Here is a 4,921-nt window from a genome sequence, read left to right as displayed (position 1 = left end):
TTTGGGGAAGGGCAGCCTGAGTAAAAGGAGCAGGTGGGAAACAGCGTAAGGCACTAAGGGAACTAGAAAACTGTTACTGGCGGTGGAATGGGAAGACAAACATGCTGCCTTGAAAATGAAACATCACTTAATTAATCTCAAGTGAGGACGGCTAAAACAAGAACCAACACCAAGATGCACCTAACTTTCCCAGGGATGAATTTCTTTTCAATATCCTCTAATGAACTGTAAGGGAAAGACCCTGAAAACAAGAATGCCCATACAGACACTGGCTTCACTAGGTGAGTCTGGAAAATGAACACAAGTGCATTATCCAGTCCTACGGCATTAAGCACAGAATCACATCCTAAAGTGTAAGTTAAAACATAAGTCAAAAATTCTCATCAGCAGATGCAAACGTGAAGATGCACACTCACACCAACCCCCGGTTTATGTCTCAGAATCCCCTGGTACTTATAGAGTCACACAAGGACATTAACAACAAGAGACTGTACCTCATCCCAGGAAGATTCTCTTCCTCTCTCTTCTGTAAAGTGGCGCACTGGCACACCTTCTGTAAAATGTAGTTACATGTACATTAATGAGAATATACACGAATGTATATTAAAACCACCATGCGCGTCTATCTCCGTTCGTGGATGTGTCAAAACAAAAGTGACAGAAAAGACTTTCAAAGAGTTAGAGCATTTTCTGAAAAAAATGCTTAAGTCACGGTTGGGATATATTTCAAACCAAGTAGTAAAAGAAAACACGTAAAAATAATGGGTATGGAAGTTGAGATTGCGCACTATGTATTTCTAACATTTGAAGTTTGCTCTTGTTTTTGTTTTTTCTTTTCTTCTGTTTTTAAATGGAGGTACCGGGAATGAGCACACGGAATTCGGCATGCTAAGCAAGCATTCTATTTACCACTAAGCTCTGTAATTCCCCGAGTCAACTAGCTTCTCGGCATAGATAAAATAAAATAGAAAACACTCTTTCACGGTTCACTGCCTTACAAAACATGTTAGTTTGCTGAAGCGCAAAAGATCTTTGAGGCCTTCTTCCCCGTATCACACTAAGTCTCACATCAGAACGAGTGGGAGACAGGTCTCAGGACCCTTGACTGAAGAGACCACAGGCCCCGGGTTCGGGTGTGTCTTCCATAACCGATCATCGGCTGTGGAATTTCAGGGCTCCACTCGCTGCAGACAGAGACAGGGGCGGGCTTGTCCTCCAGGGAGCCCGGAACGTGGTGTCTGTTGAAGGCCCGTGTGCAGAACCGACAGGTCTGCCCTCCGTCAGCGGACCCTCTTTCACTCTACAACAGACACCTCCCTACCCAGGGCAGGCCGGGGAATACGCGGTCCATCAAGTGCGTCTGCTAAGGGACCAGAGGGACACGGCCGTGAGCCCATTCACGGCCGCCCGTGCACGGGGAAACCCCGGAGAGCGATCTGCCCTTCTTCTGCAGTTACTCAAGGAAGAAACAGGGGACTATGCTTTACTCTTACCGAGGGGAGCTGCTGGCGGTTGGGGGCGAGGATGCTCAGGGCACCTAGTGGGACCAGGTGCAGTTTCTCAGCTGGGAGACGACGGGCCGCACCCAGGGCAGGCCACGCAGGCTGGTCCTCGGAAATGTTGGGGCCCTCCAGCCCACGGGGTGACCTGCAGGACAGAAGGGAGGGCTGGGTAGGTTGAAAGACAAAAGCACCAATACCGACAAGAGTCGAAACCCAAAGCATCAGCCGTCGGCACCGGGCACCCTAGCCTCCACTGGGTGCCCAGAGAGCAGCAAGGTGCCACATGCTCCGCCCAGGCCTCTGGGGCCTGCCTGCAGCCTGGGTCGCACAGGGGGACACGGGGATATGACCCTGACGCCGCACGTCGCCGCCGCCGCTGCCGCTGTCTCCAAGTGGAGGAAGCCAAGGGTCCTCCTGCCCGAGAGTCTGCACACAGAGCTTCCAGCACACGGGAAAACTAGTGCCTTCCCAAAAGCCAGCCGCTCTGGTTGGGACGGCCCTCCCCGCCACCTTCCCCAGCTCCAAGCAAGCTTGCACAGCGCGGACGAGGAACACGGAAACGGGACGGACGTGAAGAGCTCATTCTCCACATGAGCAAGCAGAGCAGCACCAGGGTCACCGCTCTGCCTTCAGGGCTCTGCCTGCAGGAACCTGCCAGGCCCTCTCTGCCCCCCCTCACTAAGTGCCCTCCTCCTCCACGCAGGGGCTGCCCCTGTGCTCAAAGAGAGCTGGGGTGCAGGGCAGCCCCGAGTCCTGCGGCGGAGAAGGCCAAGGGCTCCCGAGGGGTCAAGGCTGTCCTCAGAAGGGACTCAGGCTCCGCTAAAATCATCCGTATCCTCAGGGACGTCTGGATTTTACGTTCGCTACGGAACGCACCCTAGAAGCGTGCTACGGGAGAGTGACGTGGGGAGTCTCAACCCCACACCTGACACCAAGGGACTGTACAAGCTCGTGCGCAAAAACCCACGGTGTGCCGTGAGACTGACGAGCAGCTCTGACAGGTTCCAGGGCAGGCCCGACTCGGTGCAGGATGGGGGACAAACAAAACGTACGCACTCTGGTGTGCATCAGAATTCCCCAGCAGTGAAGGAGGCATTTTCACGGAGGGCTCTTTCCCTTCCAGCCTCTATTCCCTACTACAAACGCACCATCTCCGAGAGCCAGGCTTTTCTGCCAAGAGTACAACTGGAGGCAGTGGCCAAGACACACTTACCTCCCGAGAAAAGACAGTGTCGGGCTGTGACGTTTACCACACCCAGGAAGACTCCAAGTTGCACAAAGCACACCGTACAAAGCTGGAGGGAGGGCTTTGCCCCTTTTCCAGTTACCAGGATCTGAATGGACATTCTAAACAGGAGAATCACCTGGCCTGAGCCGGGAAACCAGTCAAAAGAACGACGACACAGAAATCCGTCTCAGTGACCCAGGAGCAACCCCAGGTGCAGGAGGTCAGGAAGGAGTCAGCCGAGCCAGGAGAAGTCAGTGTGGAGCGAGGGCTCATTCTCCTCACGCTGCTTCGAGAAACCCACAGTCAAAGTCTGCGGGCCCCGGCTCCAAAGCACTTCCTCATGGCTCCTGCAGGCACCAGCCAAGGCAACGGCCTCCTGGGAGAAGCAGCCCACTGGCTCCTGGGCAAGAGTTTTGAGTCTGAAAAAGGCAGCGACACGCCACGCCAGACCCATCTCAGGAAACACAGTCTGCAGATGAGGCCAGGAACGGCCGCCGGGAGAACGGGAGTATCACCTTTCCCAGGACGAGGCCCAACAGAGCATGAGCACCCCACTTACCTGGGCCTCCGGGGCCGCCGCATGTGGGCGGGCGATGCCGGGCCACACCGGAGCCGCGCCAGGTCCCGCGTCGGCTTAAAACCACAGAAAAGGATGGAGGATTAGGCTTTACTGCGAAGACACTGCTGAAGTGAAACAAAACCTTTGCGCCTTCCTTCCTTCCTTCCTTCTTTCCCCGTATCACACTCGTTACTTGGAGGAACTGGATACTGACCCCAGGAACTCCTGCATGCTAAGCCCGCATTCTCTCTACTGCTGAGCTACATATACCCTTCCCCCAAGAGCACACAATTTTCTAAGCACAGAGAACAAGAAATGCCAGCCACGTTCACTAACTTACCCAGTGTATAATAAGCTCCGTGTGCTCCACCAACAGAGGTCAGTGTTTTATGATCCGTCAGCTCCTGCGGAGCCACTTCTACAGTCCCATTAGCGTACTCCGGTTTTGTAATTTCGGGCTTAGTCGCCCCTTCTTAGGAACACAAAACAAGATAAATCAGGAATCGAAGTTCAGTTTCTATGCCTACGCTTATTCAGTCAGGTAGACAACAGTTATTTACCGAAGCAATCAGAACATAAGCCCTATCCTGGGAGAAGCTGGCGGTACAAATAAAAGGCAGATTCTCCTCTCTGTTCTGCCAGAGGCACAGGATCCATGAAAACAAATCAGCACAGAAAAGTTTCAACAGCTCTACAAATGAGGTGAACGGGTACAGTAACACCACAAAGGACAGGAGAGTCCGCTGCACGTGGATAGTTCAGGGAATGCTGGGAAGACCACACTGTTTCTTAAAAGAGAGATCCAGCGCAGAGGTGGGATGTGGAGGGGCTTTGTGAAAGGGCAGCCTGAGTAAAAGGAGCTGGTGGGAAACAGCGTAAGGCACTAAGGAAACTAGACCACTGTTACTGGCGGTGGAATGGGAAGACAAAACATGCTGCCTTGAAAATGAAACATCACTTAATTAATTTCAAGTGAGGACGGCTAAAACAAGAACCAACACCAAGATGCACCTAACTGTCCCCGGGATGAATTTCTTTTCAATATCCTCTAATGAACTGTAAGGGAAAGACCCTGAAAACAAGAATGCCCATACAGACACTGGCTTCACTAGGTGAGTCTGGAAAATGAGCACAAGTGCATTATTCAGTCCTACAGCATTAAGCACAGAATCACATCCTAAACTGTAAGTTAAAAGCATAAGTCAAAAATTCTCATCAGCAGATGCAAACGTGAGGATGCACACTCACACCAACCCCCGGTTTATGTCTCAGAATCCCCTGGTACTTATATAGTCACACAAGGACATTAACAACAAGAGACTGTACCTCATCCCAGGAAGATTCTCTTCCTCTCTCTTCTGTAAAGTGGCGCACTGACACACCATCTGTAAAATGTAGTTGCAGGTACATTAATGAGAATATTCACGAATGTATATTAAAACCACCATGTGCGTCTATCTCCGTTCGTGGATGTGTCAAAACAAAAGTGGCAGAAAACACTGTCAAAGAGTTAGAGCATTTTCTGAAAAAAATGCTTAAGTCACGGTTGGGATATATTTCAAACCAATTAGTAAGAGGAAAACACGTAAAAAGAATGGATATGGAAGTTGGGTTTGCGCACTATGTATTTCT

Source organism: Camelus bactrianus, chromosome 36, assembly GCF_048773025.1.
Source record: "Camelus bactrianus isolate YW-2024 breed Bactrian camel chromosome 36, ASM4877302v1, whole genome shotgun sequence".
In the NCBI taxonomy this organism is placed as follows: Eukaryota; Metazoa; Chordata; class Mammalia; order Artiodactyla; family Camelidae; genus Camelus; species Camelus bactrianus.
Note: the sequence above shows the minus strand (reverse complement) of the source record.